Below are 21884 nucleotides of genomic sequence, written 5' to 3' on the forward strand. Positions count from 1 at the left end.
GCATGCAACACATTTCATTCGGATTCGTGTCACATCGAACTACGCATGATCCTGATTTTCGCGCGCCAACCAATAATGAACCCCAACTCGCTGATGAACCCTACTTTCCTCCCATTCGGTTGACCATTCCGTATGGGTTCATTTCATTCTACGCTACGCTACGACTTCACCGAAGACGACGACGATGACACTGGCTTTCTGTACTGTTATCGCCTGGACCAGCTGTTTACAAATCTGTGAATGGGGAAACGGACGACGACGCGCCAACCAACAACGCCAACGCCAATACCGTCCTTCATCTACCGTATAGATGCTGCTGTTGGCTGCTGACAGAGCAAAGGGGATCCCGATGCGATCCGTCAGAGCAGAGTCGGTTTTCAAGTTCAGTATCCGTTTGAACTTCGCCGCGTGCAGTCGACTTTTCAGCTGCTTTTCCCAAACGATTTTCTCCCCGAAACCTGGAAGGACTGTACTGAATGGGGTTTTCAAGGCGGTTGGCGCTTTGATGTTGAACTGTTTTGTGCTGTTTGTGTTATCCGTATTGACGGTGTGGTTCTTTTGACCGAGATCAACGTTGAAATGTTGTGTGGCAACTCTCCGGAAAGGGGTTTGATGTGATGTGTGAATGACGGCAAATTGAGCTTTTGTGTAGTTTGGGATGACGAAATAGCCGTCATAGCGCACCGATCCATGCCTGGAAGGGATATCGAGTTTTGGGATCACCATCATCGTCCTTGTCGGAAGGCATTCGAGATGCAGGGTTGAGTTGTTTTGGTCCTTTCTTCAAAGAAAACGGTTCTACCGCCAGGTGCACCCTGTGCTGGTAATGAAAATTCGTGTAATCGTTTTAGAAAGCTGTCAGTGAAATTGAATCAAATTGTGCGGGGAATTGTTCGAGGAAATCTTCTACGGTGCCATTCAGTGAAATTGGCCCAACTTTTCATGCGGAGATGTGGGCACGGTTCCAACGTACTCGCATGCGGAAAAAGTTTTTCGGAATAATGTGAGAGTTCCCAGTTAGTGTGGTGCAAAGTGTGTGACAAAGGCGGAAAGGAAATCCAGAAATCCGATTGCCAACTTCCCAGTCACAGCGCGGAAAACCGATCGAATTGGAAGGGCTTATCTAGCCGACACGTGCCGAAAAGTGATTAAAACTTTCCCGGGAGAAAGTGATTAGTGAACGATTAAATGGATCTATTGAAATCTACCGCCGAGTGAATCCGGAAATTGGACTTTTGCGAGGATCGCGAAGGAGAGTGAAGAGTTAATGTAAGTTGGTAGTATCGTAGGGGCGGGGCGTGGGAGAAGAGCTTATTGAAAATTTATTCTAGTCAGCTTTTTTTTTCACTGTAGACTGTTCTATTTTCTTCAACAACAGATTTCCCGGCTACATGGATTTTTGTTTTTCAAACTATTTTATTTTTTAAAGCTCAATCGCGTATAGCGTTTTACTCAGCCATCCTTTATTTTTATGCAGTACAGTAATTTATTGATCATATCAAAAATTCATAAGATTTTGATGTGATTCACTGAAGTGTGATATACTGAAACAGAATTTTCTTGTCACATAATTTTTATTAAAATCTGTCTGTTATATCCCTTTCGGGACGGACCATACTTGAGTGATTATTTCAAAATTTACCTTATAAACTCATCATCTCGTAGATCAAAACATTCTTTATATTGGCTATTCTATCACTCCATGAACTTTTTAGGGTCAAGTTCAGATGTTCGAAAAAAAAAATATTTTTTATTTTTTTAGAAAATTGTTCCAGTTATGCCTTTTAAAAAAATTTTGGACCCGTTTTTTTTATTTCGTCATTAGGGAGCTCTTTCGTGAGATAGGGTGACCCAAAAAGTCAGAAATAATTTTGTTTTTTTTTTAAATATACATTGAAAATAAAAAAAATAATATATTTTTATTTATATGATTTTTTTTATAAATAGAACGACAACAATGTACGAGAGATAAAAATACTTCATATTCTCTCTAAGATTCAAAGCATCACGTGACGATGACGTTTATCGAGATTATTCAAGAACTAGTCATCGTCATAAAAAAATGGGTAAACATACATGTGTGAATAACTTGAAAACAAATTGTCTCAATCAAAACGTCTTGGTTTTGCTATGTTTGTTTATATCCTCCTAAATTATATGGGATTTTTTCTCAAAAATAATTATGACATAAAAATTAAAACTGAAAATAATAATAAACCTTCAAATTGTATAGTGGAATACCTATAAATAAATGAAAACCGAATTGAGAACTATATCATTTTATTCAACTACAGTTTGTATCCTTTGACAGTTACGCATAATTCAACCTCCACTATAAGGCCGTTGTCAGAGTCGTGTACTAGAATAAAAATAAAGTTATTTTTTTAGAGACTCCCTCCAACCTCTTTCACTCACTTTACCTAACATATACACTATCACTTTTGAAATCACATAGCCTTCCTTCAAATGACGCTTGAACGATGTTTTTGTAAAGGTTGGTAAGGGATGGTACACAAATTATGTCACGCTAAATTTCGAATTTTTTACCCCCTCCCCCCTCTGTCACATTTTTTGTATGAGTCCTTCGAAAATTTTGTAAGGCTTGTCACGCTTGGCTTGACCCCCTCCTCCCCCTTGGAGCGTGACGTAATTTGTTCATGACTCCTAACATGGAACTGATTTATTTCAAACTAGTGGTCCCGGCAAACTTCGTCTTGTCATCAAGTAGGCTGTGGAAAACCGCAATGAATCGTCCCATATAGAATGACAGTTCCGTTCATTCTCGTTTTTTCGACTTTCCCGGCGAATATCCTGGAACTTTCATACACACAAACACGTCGGAACCCTTGACGAACAAAATGGAGAAATAATCATTCAAATCCGTTGCCCCGTTCGTAAGCCATTTCGTGACATACAAACACCATTCCATTTTTATTTATATAGATAACAGGAATCATTCATTTTATTCCTAGAGCTAAAATGGAAACGTCAAAATATTCAGTCTGCGTAAGCAGCTTCCCTAAAAAATCATGTAAATTTACGTCATATGTGCCCGACAGCTTGGACGTCAATTATCAAGAATGGCACATTTTTAAGTGCAAGTAATTACCATCAAACTTCTTCTTCTTGTTTCTGACACTAAAGAAGCCTGCTTCTCAACTTCTCATGAGCATTTCTACAGATATTAACTAACAGCTCTCTTTGTCAATCGACCAATTTTGCATGTGTATATCGTGTGACAGGTACGATCATACTCTACGCTCAGGGAAGTTGAGAAAATTTCCTTTACGAAAAGATGCACGACCGGCTGGACTCTAACCTACGACTCTCAGCATGATCTTGCTGAGTGTCTGCACGTTTATCGTTATGGCTATCTGGCTCCCAATAAAAAAAATTACTTTATTTTATTTTTTACATCGAGTCTGTTAGCTTGAAATTGAATTTAAATCATTGTAATATAAGTTTTTAGTAGTGTGTAGGATTGAAAGAACTATGACGGATAGCTTACATATAACAGGGAATTTGAAAACCCATTTAAAAAAGGTTGACAATATCAGGTCAATAACCATATTAAAGCATGAATTTGATTTTTGAAATTGTTACATACATACAGTATCGGACATATAAAATGCACCAAAGCCGTTTTCCCGTACAAAATGATCAACTTCAGAGAGCCTATATCTCCGCCGTTTCTCAACCGATTCTTTTCATTTATTTTTGTGACGAACTACAAATTACCTCAATTTTTGAAAAGTATTGTGAAAGCTGTGTGAAAACTATTGATTCAAAAGTTACAGATAGGTTGAATTTTGACATAAAAAATGCACCAAGGCACAAAGTGATGTAGCAGAAAAACTACGCATCGTAGCATCTTAGTGTCTTCAGCGCATTTGTTCATTGCGTAATAAGCACTAAATGCGCTGAAGACACCAAAAGGATACGACGCATAATATTTCTGATATATTACTTTTCGTCTTGGTGCATTTTTTATGTCAAAATTCAAGCTGTAACTCTGTAATTCTGTAACTTTTAAACCAATACTTTTCACACAACTTTTTCAATAATTATCAAAAATTAAGGTAAATTGTAGTTCGTCACAGAAAAAATGAGAAAAATCGGTTGAGAAATAGCGGAGATATAGCTCTCTGAAGTTGACCATTTTGTATGGGAAAACGGTTTTGGTGCATTTTACATGTCCGATACTGTATATTCCAGGTAATTGAAAAATTACATGGAACAATCAATTTTTTTAGTGCATTTAAATATTTGGAAATTATCAGATTTGAAAATAAAGACACTGACAATGCTTCAATGGGGGCCCACATAGCCGTAGTGGTAAACGCGCAGCAATTCAGCATGACCATTCTGAGGGTCGTGGGTTCGAATCCCGCTGGTCGAGGATCTTTTCGTAAAGGAAATTTTCTCGATTCCCAGGGCATAGAGTATCTTCGTACCTGCCACACGATTATACACATGCAAAAATGGTCAATCGGCAAAGAAAGCTCTCAGTTAATAACTGTGTAAGTGCTCATAAGAACACCAATCTGAAAAGCAGGCTTTGTCCCAATTGGGACGTAACACCAGATAGAAGAAGACAATGCTTCTAATAAGACAATACATAAGACAGCTGCAATAAGTAGACTTTTTGGTTTGCCATGAGCTTTTACAGTTTCGCAATCGGTGTGACCGTTAGATTACAAAGGAAAATGTAAAGCTCGACCATAGTCGTAAGTTTTGTTTTCCCTTTCATTTCGGTTAGATGGACATTTTTAGCTGTCAATCCTACCGTGGAATGTTTCCTGGAAAGCATTATGTACGATTATGGCCTTTATAGGGAGCATCACACGAATCAACGGACTAGCATGCAACGCCAAATGGCACAGTCGTAATAATGACGAAAAAACTCTGCAGCGGGAATTGAACCTACGCTTCTTTGATCGATACAGCTAGTTACTTTGCAACACTATATGCACGGAAATAAAGTACAGATTTTTATTTTTAATATATCAGCTTATCTTAGTCTCAAAATTCAAGATTTGGACAATATAATTTTTAAAGGTAAAAGGAACAAAACGATATTATTTATATGAGCGGATAATCTAGACTCCAGAACTTCATATATTGATTAATAGTTTAGTAGAGTATTTCAAATGCATTTCGTACATCATAAACAACATATTTGCGAGTAATACCAGTAGGGGCCTTCCTTAGACTAGTGGTTAGAGTCCACGACTACAAAGCCCTTTCTGGACTTCCCTGGGCATAGAGTTTCATCGTACTGGCCACATAATTTACGAATGTGAAGATGGCAACTTTGGCAATGCAAGCGCTCAGGTAATAACTATAGAAGTGCTCATTGAACACTAAGCTGAGAAGCAGGCTCTGTCCCAGTGAGGATGTAATGCCAAGAAGGAGACCAGCATGGGCTGCATACATCAATAGTATGTTATTTAAAGGACTCTGTGGTTCGGAAGCAAATAGTAAGTACCTAAAGGTTTTCAGCTTCAGTTGTCAAACTTCATAAATATTATGGCAGATATTGAACCGGCAAACATAGTAGAACACCAAAATGGATTATCGCGTCAACATGGTATTGATAGATTATCAAACCAAGGGAAAATTCAAAAATTACGTCCATTGTTTTTAAGTCAATCTAAATCCTCCCCATGTCAACTATCATGCTTTTTCCCACATGCACTCTCGCACTTTCATACACCTCCACTCCCCTAAATGATTGACGTAATTTTTGAACATTCCCCTAAACTTTTACTGTTTCTTAAACTTTGCTGTAGTAGATTTAAAACATTAAATGTGATTTCCAATCTATTTCAAATATGGACGTTTAAAAAATAAAAGTTTTTAAACCAAAGCTATGAGTTTCTGTAACCTAGTTTTCGAACGGTACATCATCCTTATGATTCGTATGAAATCACTCATTCATGTTTTAATGCAATATTATGAACTATTGTGGACATTAGAACCAGATTCAGCCACTTAATTTGATCAAAATACTGAAAATGAAAATTGGTAGTCCACAACGAACATCGACCGGGTAAGGGCCGGCACCAGCACAATTGTGCTGGTCCCACTTTGTCCCTCCAGAAATCTTTGCTGTGTGAATCAATTCTCATTTGGTCTTCACTATTTCAAAGAATGACTCTTTCACTCTCGATTCGTATCTGTGCATACCTAGAAAAAATGAATAGTTGAAAAGTTGCGACAGATAAAACTTTTTCAATTCTTACGGTGTTTGTTTACATTTTGTTTACCCTGAGCTGGTGTTTACTAAACACGATGTAAACAAAATCTGTTGTGCTTAATTACAAGTAGCAATGATAATTCAATAATCGAAATCAAAAAAGTTTAGTAAAACAATGATTTATTGGCTAAAAGAATCATTCAATGTCATGGGTGCCGAACAGCACAATTGTGCTGGTTCGTCCCGAAAGGGAAATAGCAGAAATTGAGTGATTTTAATGAGATGCACATGTAAAATGGATCAAATAGGATATTATTGATTCGTTTTAGAAAATCATATAATTATCGTGACGTGATATTATCGAAAAGAGAACCGTGCTTAAATCGAGCGTGACTAAATGAAGTGCGATAACATTGGGCAGTGATATAATCAAGAAACTACTGTATATACAATAAAATAAATTTTAAGTGATGTAAAGTGATTACTTTTGAGCGATTCTGTTCATATTTTTTTATCAATATAGTGCAAAAATGTTCTAATAATAACAAAATGAATTCCTGTTGGCAGAAAATGGCAACCTGTTCAACAAAAGAACAACTTTCTATCTGGAAATGGATTTTAATCCTCAATGAAAACAAGAAAAACAGTTTATTAATCACTTTATTTGAGTAATGTTTTATGTGGAATTGGGAATAGTCGATTGTTTGGAAAAAAATCCTTCAACAGCTTTAGCATTTCCTAATAAAATCAATATTTCCATTGTTTGATCATCTTGAATGCCAAACCAAATTTACGAAAATCAAGAGTAGCTGTCTGAAAATACGACATCTTATAAAATTTTATAATTGAAATTAAATTACAACTCACTTAACAGTTTATATACGTGGGCACGAGTGTGATCATGTTTTCCTCGCTGATCAAGTACACTCCGTATCACGGTGCCACTATTGGTACAAAGTGGAGCCAAGGTACTCATGGCAACACCAGATTAGTGATCGCAAATGTTTTTAAATATGAACAGGATTTAAGGTTCTCTGCAGTTCACCGAAAGGTATATCGTAGTAGTTTGATTTTCATATAGGCGCGATTGTGTATCGAAATCATGCCAGTTTTCGTCAACCAGATAGCCAGTATCCTCAATTCAGTACAAAGGGAACGACAAACAAAACAAGAGACGAGAAATAACACAAGGAACCTGTGGTAATAAAATACGTCTTGATGGTTCAGGGGTTTATTATACAATAATCATCCCTAACGTCAAACAACTACTACTGTACCCTATGTCAGCCTACTATGATCTCACTACATCTCGGGCATCCTGACATTATCGATGACCTCATCGATATCACTACCTTCAGACATGTGATCACTCATCCATTTTCTCATGTTTTGAGGCGAACAAACCGAATTGAATGGAGTATTTGCAATTTGAAATCCTTCTATATCAGTCACCACGTATCTATCATTAGGCAAAATTGTTTGAATTTCATATGGACCTTTATATTTCGGAGCCAATTTATGAGTTTCACCAGTTTTCAAAACAATGAAATCACCTTCTTTATAATTTGTACATTTTTTCCTTTTCTTATCAATTTGTCTTTTATAATAATTTTGATTAACCAAATTTTGTTGTCGGGCATTTTCGCGAATGAATTGTTAAATTTAATGTTTCTAGATCTGGTTGTCTGTTAGCAACATAATTTGCAATGTTGTTATTTTCACTATCCAAATTATTTTGCTGAAATTCGAACAATAACACACTAGGATAATTACCTATTGACCTGTTATATGTATTATTAAAAATGAATTCAACTTTAGGTAATAATTTATCCCATTTTTTACGCGATTCATGACATAATTTAGCAAGCATTGGGGTAAGTGATTTATTCATACGTTCATCTTGACCGTTTGCTTCAGGTGTGTAAGCTGCAGTTTTTATATGTTCAATTTGATTATTTGAAATAAAATCATTAAGTTTTCTCGACGTGAAACAGGATCCTCTATCTGTAACTATTCTATTCGGTTTACTATAGAAGTTTATGTAATTCGTCAAATGAACAATAGTTTCTTCTGAGCTAATACTTTTTGTTGGAAAAAATTTAGTAAATTTTGTAAATGCATCTACCATGACTAATATATACTTTGCTCTGTTTGTAGAAGGTAGCTGGATAGGTCCATAGTAATCCAAGTAAAGAGTGGTAAAAGGTTTATCTCCTTTATCAACAATTTTTAAAAACAAGAATGGTTTTTAAAAATTGTTGATAAAGGAGATAAACCTTTCCACTAGGGCTATAAAAAATACAAGTCAAGCAATTGTTTATATAATTTTTAACAAACTTATTCATTCTACTGAACCAAAATTGCTTTCTTATTTCATGCATAGTTTTTTCTACTCGAATATGACCACAATTGTCATGACCTAATTTAATAACATTGTCAATCATCAATTTCGGAACAACTAATAAACGTTTGTTACCATCTTTTTTGAAAAGTACACCATTTATAAGCTCAAAATCAGGAAAAGGAGATCTCTCCAGAAGCTCTTTAATTCTTATAATTTTCTCATCCTGCTCTTGTGCAACTATTATGTTTTGCTCTATATCATTTTCATTAAGAACATTGATACTTTCAGCCATATTTTCATCAATTAAATTTTGATGGTCTAATTTGAAACTGTCTACATTTTTTTAACTACCATGTCTTGACGACTTAAAGCATCAACATGTTGCATTTTTGAACAATCTCTAAATTCTAAATCAAAATTATAACATTCCCAAAACAATGCCCACCTGCAAATTTTTGGATTAACTTCTTTTTTTGACAAAGTTTGAACTAAAGCATTACAATCTGTAAAAATTTTAAAATGAATTCCTGCCAAATAAATGCGAAATCTTTTAATAGCATATACTACTGCCAGTGTTTCAAGTTCAAAGCTATGCAGTTTTGATTCTAAATCATCTGTTTTCCTACTAAGATAATTAACAGGATGAAATATATTATCATTTTTATTTTTTTGAAGCAGAATGGCTCCGAATCCATAGGAGCTAGCATCACAGTGAAGTTGTGTTTCTGCATGAGGATCATATGTTGCCAAAATTGGCGATGAAATCAATCTGTTTTTCAAAAAATTAAAAGCTTTTAATTCTTCCTCTCCAAATACAAATTTCGCATCTTTTTTCAAAAGGCTATATAAAGGTCTCGCAATGGTTGCAAAATTTAGTACAAATTTTCTAAAATAACTAGTAAGGCCTAAGAACCTTTGAACATCCTTACAGCTTTTAGGTGTTGGAAAGTTAGAAATACTTTCAATATGAGATTTGTTCAATTTCTTTCCAAATTTATTTATAGTATATCCCAGATAATCTATTTCTTCAAATATAAAACCACATTTGCTCAAATAAATTTCTAATAAATTATCATTCAAAATTTGAAAACCTCTTCCTAAAGTCTCTATGTGTTTTTCAAAACTTTCACTAGCTATCAAAATATCATCAATATAAACAATAATTTCTTCATCATCTATCAATTTATTAAAAATTCTATTTATAAATCTCTGGAAAACCGCAGGAGCATTACATAATCCAAATGGGACACGTAAATATTCATATTGACCCTTTGGAGTTACAAAAGAAGTATATTTGGTAGATTCGGGTGCAATTCTGATCTGATGAAACCCAGATTTCAAATCAATAATTGAAAATACAGCTTTATCTCTCAAAGAATCAATCAAATCACCTATAACAGGCAAAGGGTAGTTATCTCTTACAGCATTTTTATTCAGTTTTGTATAGTCTACGCATAACCTAAAATCATTCTTTTTTAGGGATTAGTACAATAGGGCTGGCATACGGTGAATTACTTTCTTTAATAATTCATTCTTTCAATAATTCTTTAATTAATCCCGTCAACTTTATTCTTTTGATCATACGACAACCTTCTAGGTTTGAAATGAAAATATTCCTCTTTTTTTAACGATATAGTCATTTCATATTCTGTAACTGGCTTATGTGGCTTTTTGTTAAAATAATATTTACTCTTGAAACATTCTAAAAATTTTGCCATCTCGTCATCAGATATTTTTCCAATATTTGATAACAAAGTTTCGTACATTTCGGAACTGATATTACATATTTTTTTATGATTTACCTGAACGTTAGAAGGATTTTCAAACTGTAAATACCTTTTATTGACATCATACATTTTGATTCCATTTTGAATGATCGTTTTAATCTCTGGACGCATGATCACATCTCTTCCGATTATGGCATCGACGAGTCCTAACTATTTGTCAGCAACAACATGAAACTCAATTCTGAAATGAATGTTTTGTATGATTATCTCAGTCTTAAAAATTCCTAAAATTTTGAGCCTATTTCCACTTATACTTTAATAATATTTACTATTGTTATAATTGGAAATTCTAGATTTTTCTACTAAACCTCTACGTATTAGTGAAATTGGACTCCCTGTATCATATAAAGATTTAAATATTCTATTTTGACTAGGAAACTGAAAATCTACCAATCCTGAACATCCATCTTCTACAGCTAAGTCATCTTCAACAACAGCATTTACAAATTTTGGTTTTGGAAGTATTATTACGATTCTTCCAGCAAAATGCAGCAACGTGTCCAGGTTGATGACAAGAATAGCACTTAATTGGTTTCCAAGTAGACAAATTTGATGGTGAGGAAATTCCGAACATTCTGAAAGCTTGAATAATTTCTCCAAGGGTTTTGAAATTTGATAGTCTTGCTGGATTTTCCAGTATCGGATCCATATTCCTTCTAACATGTACTCAATTAGTTCTGATTCTGGCATCTACAAAGGTTGAGCTATAACTTTTTTGGCTTGACAATAATCAGAAAAAGTTCGAAATTTTGGGGACCAGGTTCTATTCTCCAAACGCTTGCGAATTTCAAATGTGTTCACTGGACGATCAAAAAATTCTTTGAGGTTCTTCAGTATTTCATCGTAACTCTTCAACATAAAATCAGCTTGCGAATGTAGCCAGGATAGAGCTTCACCTTTAAGGTTCCGGATGATCACCAACTTCATGATAAACTCGTTAACTTTAAGCGCATTTTTTGTATTCTCCAATACAGCTACAAAATTATTGACATCTTCTTCAGAAGCTCCAGCAAAGGATGGCAGCATAATAGAAATCTTTTCCGGTCCAAAATGATGCATTTGATGGAAATTTGAACTATTTTGTATCAACGCAGCATTTTGCTTGATTAAATTTTGAGCTTGAATTTATTGAACATTACAATCTTGACTGATACAATCTCCACTTCCAGGTTCGATGCGATTTGACACCGATCCTGAAGTTATGTGGGCAGCGGAAGCAGCAGCATTCATTGCGTGTGGCACGGCGATACCTGCAGCTTGTAATCTGCTTTCTTGAAATGAATTTTTACGTATTCTCGACGTCCTTTCCAAGCACACGTCTCCTATTCTCTCCTCAGGTAACGGACTCTTAATAGGATGGACAGAGTTTACAGAGATTCTACCAACATCCACAGTATTTGAATTTTGGGTTTCGTTTCCACTTTCTCCACGGGAAAATCGATTTTCAAATGCACCATGGCTTGAGAAAATTGGCTGTTCCATTTCTGCAGAGGTCTTTTGGCTTCGTAATAGCATGGCTTATCCCAATTCTGAACTGTAGTAATAAAACACGTCTTGATGGTTCAGGGGTTTATTATACAATAATCATCCCTAACGTCTGTACCCTATGTCAGCCTACTATGATCTCACTACAGAACCAATGTTTTATACAAGTCAAGGACTTTCAGTTATATGGTCTTGATTTACGATTCCTTGTAAATCAAGACCATATAATCGGAAATCCTTGAAATAGAAGCTTTAGAGATCTCATGTCTGAAAAAGAGAACCAAAAAGAAACTAAACAGGCACCACAAAACCCAAAAGTAACCAAACAAAAATTAGAATACAACACGTTTTATATGATTTTTTTTTTCAGAAAATCTCTCCAGACATTTCTCTGAAGGATATTGCTTAGAGTTTTTGATTTCCTCGTACCGTTTTGATAAGGATACATGTTATATATTACTGCTCTGAGTAGTGTATGTGTTGATCCAAGTCGTTGTTTTAATTTTTTTTTCAGGAAATTACAAACAAATTCAGGTATTTGCACAAAATTGCTTTCTGATAGTTAATCAGAATATTTGTTGAGGATTTCATCTAGATATTATTTCACGCATTTCATGAGGCCTTTTGGTGCGTCATCACAAAATTGCTTCTTCCAAAATCATTAACATATTGTTATGATAGTATTGGTATTTGCAGCATCGATGAAATATAACTGCTTATCACCTGATTTAATGGATAATTTATGCGAAGAAAAATGCTTCAGGTGGTATTTCAATATATAAACAACACTTTCAGATACAGCATAATCAATTTAGCGACAATATACATGAGATTTATATTCTCGAAAAAAAATCTCCGATTTTATGCCGCATTTCATTGCCTCACACAACTACACTTGTAAATAGAAGGTGCTTACCTTTTCCATTGTAATTCTGCAGCAAACATTTGTATTTTGGATTTTATATTGCGTTCATTACACTTCCACTAAACAAATTATTCATTCACTTTCCTTAAAGGAACACATTTCAAACGGGAATCAAATATTTATAAAGTTTTATCAACCGCAACACTTAAAACTATTATGGCGGTTGTTTTCACTTGCTGCGAATCGACGCCGCCACCGCACACTGAGGCATGCCTGTGTTTATAGTCTAAAATATCCAACTTTTTCCTGTTGTATTAATTTTCAGTACGGAAAGGTTGGGCAAAGCATAGAAACTTGAAGCTCATACGTTGTTTGTTTTTCGATTCTCTCAAATTACGAAAACCATCTCTACGAAGCATAAAATCATACCAAGAGTTTATCAATTTGGACCACCCAAAATAATTGAAAAGCTCCACAGTGCGATGCGTCGGGATGCGTCGGGACGCGTCTATCGTGTGTGCACAATCATCGCGATCGTTGAGCGCAGTGATGTCAGAGTTGCTATCTGTAAAATCATAGCATTTAATGTGAATTGATCACAAAAATCATTGAAATTTGATTAAATCAGTGATCTTGTGATGGAAAATTATTTGCAAAATGATAAGTTTTTATAATATGCAGCAAATGTTCCGAAAACAAGCATATAACAATTGCTAGAAAAATCTGTCACCAATCACCTGGCAACACCGTCATCCCTTGCAAACATATACCGTACCGATGCATAACAAAAATATGCGATGAATTCAATTAAAAACAGAGAAATTCCGTTGCCCTTCATTAAATTGTAATGTTTTCTTTTGATATGTACGATTGAAGAGTTGATTTTGATTTCCAATACTCGTCAATCTACTAAATTTACCATGTGTTTACATAAAAATATGCTAAACACAAATGTTATATTTTTTGTTTGTTTGTTTTGAAAATATACATGGAAAGGCGACACTACTACTATTTCATCAATGATGATTCTAATGATTCTTTGAGTTACACGCCGCTTCACCATAACACATTCCTACAAAGGGATACCTCCAAGAATTTAACAGGGACACTGTCCAAGGATAACCACAGAAATAACTCCGAAGATTACACTAAGATTTTTCTCAGGAACCATTTGAAGGTTTTGCAGTGTTTTTTTTATATAGAGGAGGCATATTTGACTTCTTCGGATTTCTTCCACAATTGTTGTTCAGGAAATTCAACTCTTCAGGAATAACTCCAGAGATTGATTAAACGATTATTGCACAAATTTCTCACTTTCAAATGACTTGGTCACTTTTTTGAAGCAAGTTACTAAAAAGTTTGTTATTTTGAGACTTTTCTACAGAAGTCACTGTTTTCAATATAAATGATAAATCTTATCTTAAAATCTTAAACTAAAATAGATGAATCAAAATTGGCTGTAATAAAATGAGTGTATGGGGTAAGGATCGATTTTTAAAGGCCATGAAGAGCAGAATTTGAAAATATTTTTTAATATATATTTTCTTGGAAATATGATCCAAATGAGAACGTAATATGTACAATTAATGATTCCAGAGGGTTAACCGTGAGTGTATTTTTACTTTGAATATAAGATTTTTATAGAATCTCCTGAAAGAAAATTTTGCTTTCACTGACTTGAGTCAACCATTTGTTCTTCCCTAGTCAGTGTTTAAAGGACGCGTATATGAAATAAAAGGTTTAAAGAAGAAGTTTCAATCTTACTCTATTTTCTATCATAGTTTTCAATTGCGAATGTTGAACTTTGGTCCATAACCACATTTACCGTGATGTTGACAAAGTTATAGAAAACCTTGTTTTATTTCAGTGGAAGTTTTATGTATTAATTTATATGTTACCATTTTTATTGGTTTCTCCCCGATGTTTCCCCCAAATTTGAGATAAATCTGGTTTGTTTTTTTATATTTTGCGTCATCGAGTCAGTAAAAATTTCACCAACTGCTGTAAATCTTACTCATCTCCAACATATGCTTACATATTTCGGCGAAATATCAACCAATTTCACATCAACAGGCCCTATTTGAAAAGCACATCTCAGTCATTAATTGTGACGATAACATATATGTAGTTAGTTATTATGTAGTAAGTTGAAAGAGAAAAGTAATTATTTTATTACGATGTTCGAATATTTTCAAGACTGTTCATTTACTGAGAAGAGTTTAAGCAAGCAAATAATCCATACTTTCGTTGCTCCTTTTTGCCCATGAGGAGAAAAAATCACATTGTTCATTATATAAGGCTGCTTAAATTAAAGATAAACTACCATAATGTTGTTGTTCAATTCTTTGTATTTTAATCAGATTCATAAAAAATATTTGAACAAAATACACGAAGATATTGAATTTTTTGTTAATTTCGATAAAGATTACTTTGAGCAACAAAAAAATGAGGAAACATCTTTGTCAATAGATACGACTAAATTTTACATCAATTTAGCCATATAATCCAATTGCAAGGTACGTGTTATGTTTAGTTGTTCGGTAGTTTTTAGAAACATTGTAAATCAATTGAAAAATGAAGTTTTTCATGAACATTTTAAAATTCGATTTTCCATTATACACTATTAGACCTACAACCAACTCGAGATCTGAAAAAAAAAAACTATTGCGCTACTTTTCCCCGAATGACCCGTTTCCCCGAAAGCTATTTCTCGAATGACCCGGTTACCCGAAACATGTTGTTGTTTTAAAAATGCAAGAATAGTCTTTAATGACCGGGTGCTGAACTAGAAAGCACGAACAGCAATCAAAAGAAGGATATATGTGATCATTCTCGATAAAATACATGTGGCCAAAAATGCTGAGGATGGTAAAACTCGAAAGAACCAACAATCAAATAAAGAAGGGTGTATATACGATGACTGGTTTTTTCATCACCTTGAAATACAAAAAGTTAAGACATTTATGAGTACTAAACATTTTTCGGGGAACTGTGCTATTCGAATAAACGAGCTAGTCGGGGAACTGGCATTCGGGAACCGTCATTCGGGGAAAAGTTGCACAATAATTGGATAAATACAACGAGTGCTGAAAAAATCGAGTTTTGCAACGAGTTGCCTACAACATTTTTTGCTATTTCAAAAAATGCCATTTCAGCTGGATGAACTCTAAAAGCACAAACAAACATTTCAAGAGAACCCACATGGGCACACATCCATGCGTAGTATCAATTCAGTATTTTTCAATCACGTAGGCTGTGATACAGTAGTACCTACCCATGAATGTCACAAGTTTTCACGCTCCCATCGAAATCAGGTAAGACAGCATAAACAGTTGCTGACTACAAATGTTGGACTATTCGATTCCAAATCAGAATCACGTGGTCATTCATGGGGAGAGGGAGCGTCTGGCCAATGATCACGGTCCATACAAATTTTATAAATTTGTGCATGGACAAATGACCACGAGGGGGGAATGGGTTGACCAGGAATCCCAAAAAACTGATCACGTGGTGAATGGACAGCCCCTGTCGGAATCAGATCGCACAACGGATCAGATGCAATTATGCTAATTCTGCGCGGCATGTGAGGCGAGATGAGTCGAATGAGGAACAATTGTCGACTCGCTCCCATTGGATTAGCTTTAGTCGCCTCACATCACCCGAGGTGAGAAGGACTCGCCTCGACTCACATGCCGCGCAAATAAGCACAAATGGCATGAAGAGGCTGGGTTGTTCGGATGGTGCCTACCAAAACAGTACTGAAAAGTGCTACTTTTCAGCACCGAAAAGAGTGCTGAAAAGTAGCACTTTTCAGCACTGTTTTTCTTAGTAGGAAAAGTAGGCCGTTATGTTGATCAACTTCTCAATGAAAAGTTGATTGATTTGCAACGGAATTGCAAAAAAACTATTTTTAGTACCATTTGTCTCTACCAGCCCTGCAGGGATGCTTCCAATGAGTTGCCAGGGTTTTTTTTTTCTAAAAAATCAAAAAGGCCATTTTTATAAGAAATCCTGAAACAATTTCTGATGAATTCCTGCAATCATCTGTGAAAAAAACATGTGAACTCTTGTGGTATTACCATAAGAGAAGAAAGATTGAAAGATTTTGTTAATAAACTGTAAAGATAATAATGTTTAAAAAATATTGAATGGAATCCCTAGAATTATCTAGGGATGCAACATATTAATGTTGCAGAATTGTTCGACAAATTTGATTGAATCGTTTGAGTTACTAGAGTAGTTTATGAAAGTGATGTGAAACCATAAATAAAGAAAACATTACGGGGGAAATTTTTGTAAGAAATGGTGTGATAATCTTCAAATGAAGGTGTGTTTTTAGTCTATTCACAAACCAATCTATATGTTAAGTGCTGAAGAAATTCCTGTAGAATTTGTTTTGAGGAACTTTATGAAGAATCTGTGGTCGAATTTATTATTAAAGTTCTCAATAGATTCCATGGAATAATCCCTGGAGGAATTTTTGAATTAATTCCTGAGAAAAAAACATGGATATATTCTAGAGAAAATTTAAATAAAAATTGATTGAAGAGGGGGAATTGCCCTTGGACTTCCAAGAGGGATTCTTATAACGTTTATTGGTGAAATCGCCTAGAGAATTAAATCAGAAGCTGGAACAAACATGAAGCTCTTAGTAAGACTTGGATAGATATGAGTTTAATCTAGATTTATCAATAAGCATATTGGTGTAAAATATCTAGAGAAAATACTTCCATAGTAATCCCTGAATTGTACAAACACTACTCTCCGGATTTGCTCCGAGAAATCTTTGAGTACTCCTTACATCTCATGGGATCGAAAAAAAAGGTGATTCACGAGATCACGATTTTTTCCAGAACTAGCTATATTTCTCGGTATTTGGGTTTTTGAATATTTCCAAAAGTTGTCAAATTTTTATTTCCACTGATATGTTAACGTTTTCTGAGCAATACAGTATACTTTTCAAAAACTGTTTTTTGGAAAAATACCCACGAAGTGAGAATAACTCATTACCTTTCGAATGCGCCATAAAGAGTTTCAATAGGGTCCTACAATGTTTAATAAAATCTTGTTTTTATTTAATAACACGAAAGAGCAATTACTTCAGCAATTTTTCATGCTCAAATAACCGCTATATCACATTTGAACTTTAATTTTAAAATTGGGTTGATAAATGAACCTTGACACTTGAGATCATGTTTGACGTTCGCTGAGTCGACAAAAATACCACAGGGGTTTTAGTTTTAACACTGGGGTTGTTCCTATCTGACATTTCGGAAGGGACACGGAAAACAAAATACACCCAAAATTTGAGTTTAAGCCAAGGGGTGTGACAAAATCTATAAAAACATAAAAAAATGTTTTATGTATTTAAACAAATGAAAAATATTAAAAAATTGAGTGAACATGTGTTCTTGGCCTAAACTTAAGCATTTTGCACTAAAATTGGGACAGAGCTTTAGAACCCTATTGGCCGTGTAATCTGTGTAATTGCTTGGTTTTAACTTTTGATCGGGAGTGTATAAAATAATGACAACTCACTTTTTACCATAACTATGAGCGGTTCCTTTTTATGGTGCACAGTTTGTTTACAAATTGCGAAGACCTCCCAAGAAACAATTCAGTGCAATTTTACATGTGTGCTTAACTAGTGTTGCACAATAGCCGTGGCAGTCGAGCAAGAGTTAAAGTTGTACAAAGCGACGAATAAAGGTTGCATATAGTCTAAGCGGTGTTTTAGTTCCTCACTCTTATATTATTTCAAAACTGATCGAATAAAAATTTAAACTGTGGTGGCATTGCATATCATTAAATATGTTTTCAAAGTAATTGAAAAAGAGATGGTTTTGCTAAATAAGATGCTGTTGTTCAATATGTGCCACACAGAATAACAAGCACATTCAATGTTTAACAACATTTGCTTAGTAACTGTTCACAACTTCAGTTAAATCATTTGATACTGCATTGATCTGATGTTTACAATATTTCGTAATTCCAAATCGAGAATTTTGTTCAGTAGTTCAATACGTACGTGCTCGCGCTTGTTTCGAACCATAAGAATAAATCTCATTTTCTATGCACAGCATCAGCGCGATGGTTTTTTAAAAGACAATCACGCAACAAACAGAAGATCAATGGGTCTTCGGAACATTGTTTGCCTTAACAAAAGTTTCTCTACGCTGATTTATTTAGCTATTCATTGTTTAATAATTTTCGTACCTAAAATGAAACTATTATTCAAAGGAGAATCTGTCCAATAACAACTTTTGTATCTATGTAATATAGTACATGTTTGTTCAAAGGCTTACTTCGGCTGTTCGACAGTAGTAGCATTATAGATAAACTCTACGATGTTTATACAACGTTTAAACCACCAGTTATCCATCGAATAATTAGAAATGCTTGTTCAGCGTTTGTCTGATACGGTTGTATAACGAATAATTACTTAATTGTGGAAGAAAAGTTGCAGAAGTCAATATTACCTAAGATCACCGTCATTCAAAATAACAGCCCAAATACAGTATTAATTCGACCATTTGTTTATATAAAGTGATTGTTCGTATATTATTTAACCGTAATAAAGCTGATAGCTTTGTTAAGTCTTGTGTTTGAGGCCTTGTCACAAACAAGGTTCAACAATGGTGTTTAGACGATGTTTGAACAACATATTTACGATAACCTGATCGATTATCTTGCTGTATCTTTAAATACGGCTTTGAACTTGCTGTTGTATGTAACCTTGGTTGAAGCAGTGGAAATGCAAGTGCCTGCAAATCAGAAGGTCCTGAGTTCGAGCCCCGGCATCAAAACAATGTTTAATTAATTCAAATTAAAAAATAACTCGTTCCAGGTACACAGATTTGTGTATGTAATAAAGTGTACAAAAAATACGAATGGTTTTGTTATTTCAATTTTAAAATAAATGTTGAAGAAGCATCACAGAAACTTCATGTGGTATGTTTATACAATCAATTCTATGCATACATATGATAGCCATACCAGTCGCATAAAGCACCAAAACAGACTGTGTTTATCATGTTTTCCGTTGAACAAAGTTGAACAAATTTTGTATACTCGTGATAATAATTAATTATGGCATCCGTAACTTTTCTTCTACAATTTAGAAACAACACGTCATACAATTATGTTGCATAAACGCTGAGCAAGCGTTACTTTAAGTACTATGGATACCTTGTGGTTGAAATGTTGAATGAACATTGCCGTTGCTGCGTATAATCTTACTACTGTTGAACAGCCGAGGCAGGATTATTGAGTAAACATGTACTATATAAAATTTATAAAATGGTTTTTGTTGAATAGATTCTCCATTTCTGGGTGAATAAGGCTTGAATAATAGTTTGACTGTAACTAAGTCAATTATTATAATAAAAAAAATATAAAACAGCTCTGAGGAACTTTTCTTAAGGCAAAAATTGTTTCTTGTTGCGAGAATAAACACTTATTTGTTATCTGGACGAACATGGTGGAGTTAGTTTATCCAAATAACTAAGAGCATAACTTACAAAAGAGCTTACTCTTAAGTAAAGTATAATTCAAACCAAAATTATATTCTACATTGCCCATAAAAAGCAGCTGCTTCTCTTATTCGATATGGATGTATGGATGAAGTATTTTACAGGGTTAGTCAAGCATGTGCTAGAATAAGGGCGTAAGCCGCATGATCGATTTCTCTTCATGGATCCTCTCTTCTGTGAGCAAAGGTGACAACATGCGGGATTGTTGGCATTTTTTCACTTCCGGAAGCTAGGCAGTGATGCAATCTTGCGTCCTGAGGTGAAAAAATACTGAGAAACTCTTTCTGGTTGAATATCAAGATAGGAAATTTTCTTGACTTATATGTGCATAGTGTATCTTTGTGCTTGTTACACTATGAATAAATGCGATAATGGTCATTTGATTAGGAGAGTTATAACTGTGAAAGTGCCCATTCACCAAGCAAACTCTGTACCAGTTGGAACGTTACATCAGTAAGAAGAAGCACTGAAAATTGAAAATTTATTGCATGAAAGTCACCCCGTGGCTTTTATCACTGTGGCAGTCTTCCAACTTTCAAAAATATATATACTTCTAAAACATCCACCAGAGTAATCAATCATTTTTGAATCAGAACACTTGTCTTCTCTTCCCAATCACAGGCTCCGTACAAAGTTAGTGACAGACATACTTACACCATCTCGGGCACATGCCACAGCCGGAATCAAGTGAACACTTCTGGAAGCAAATAGATTCTAATTGAATTATGTCTCGGATCCTCCCGTCCGAGAGTATCAACGTTTAGCACACGTGTATCGTATTTGAGTGAGAGCTGTATACGCGCTTTGAAAAGGAAGTGTGATTCTCCCGCCGTCCTTTGAAAGAAACCGAAACGCGAAAGTGTGCATCAATCAACGCTTGTGCTCAGTGCTATTCGGGCAACTATTCGAGAGTGCCGCCAAGTGCATTCTGTAATTAGTGTGTATCTAGTTGGTCGTGCCATCATCATCGAAACACTCACGGGGAAGAAAGTGTACCAGATGGTTCAGATTTATTTGGACGCCACTCCGTTACTGCAGGCTGCAGCAGCTAGCGGCCGTCAAGAAAGCAATGATTGAAAATCGTTTTTCGAGCGAGAGACTTTTGAAGGGGATCTACTGAAGGAAGGCGCACTTGCAGTAGTTTTCGGGTAAGTTTTATATTATGGGTGCGCCGAGGTGAGGATTATTTAGGATTTTAGTGAGGGTGTGAAATTTTTGCACTCGACTGTGAAATTATGTGTGACCTAGTAAACCTTGGCGTTTAGTGCGAACACTTTATTGCAGGCGGTTGCCGGGGTTTATAATGATGCGCTTGACACACTTGTTAGTTTTATTAATCACGTGAGTCATAAATTGGATTGTTCGATATATTCATGAAACAATAAATAACTTATAATTTGCCTACTTTGTTGATAATATGTGCAAAAACATTCACAATTTCCTTAAAAAAAGGGATTTACAACGTCACTAAACGTGGCAAGAATGGAAGAAAGGGCGTTTCTCCGGAATGCGCGTTTTCTTCCAATGGAGAAAGGGTTACCGTTGATGATGAATGAAATGATGCAATCAGTTTGATGCTCTAGACAAATTTTCCTATCACCAAATGAAGCAGCTTCTAGCTTAGGCTCTTTGATTCAAGTGAGGAAACAAAGAGTGCTGCCTATCGTGGTCA

The 21884-nt window shown here is 35.0% G+C and overlaps 1 protein-coding gene across 3 annotated transcripts in view; it reads left to right on the plus strand.

Annotated features, from left to right (window-relative positions):
• The first annotated feature begins 398 nt into the window (after positions 1 to 398).
• The window catches only part of LOC5565305 (trissin receptor), a 307255-nt gene continuing 285769 nt past the window's right edge, over positions 399 to 21884 (plus strand). For 2 of the 3 annotated variants that reach the window (XM_021846795.1, XM_021846797.1), the window contains exons 1-2: positions 399 to 1269; positions 20834 to 21360. The gene's annotated coding sequence lies outside the window, so the exon portion shown is untranslated. The remainder of the gene's footprint in view (positions 1270 to 20833; positions 21361 to 21884) is intronic. The other variant, XM_021846796.1, reaches the window with a different exon arrangement.

This window comes from Aedes aegypti, chromosome 2 (genome assembly GCF_002204515.2).
Source record: "Aedes aegypti strain LVP_AGWG chromosome 2, AaegL5.0 Primary Assembly, whole genome shotgun sequence".
In the NCBI taxonomy this organism is placed as follows: domain Eukaryota; kingdom Metazoa; phylum Arthropoda; class Insecta; order Diptera; family Culicidae; genus Aedes; species Aedes aegypti.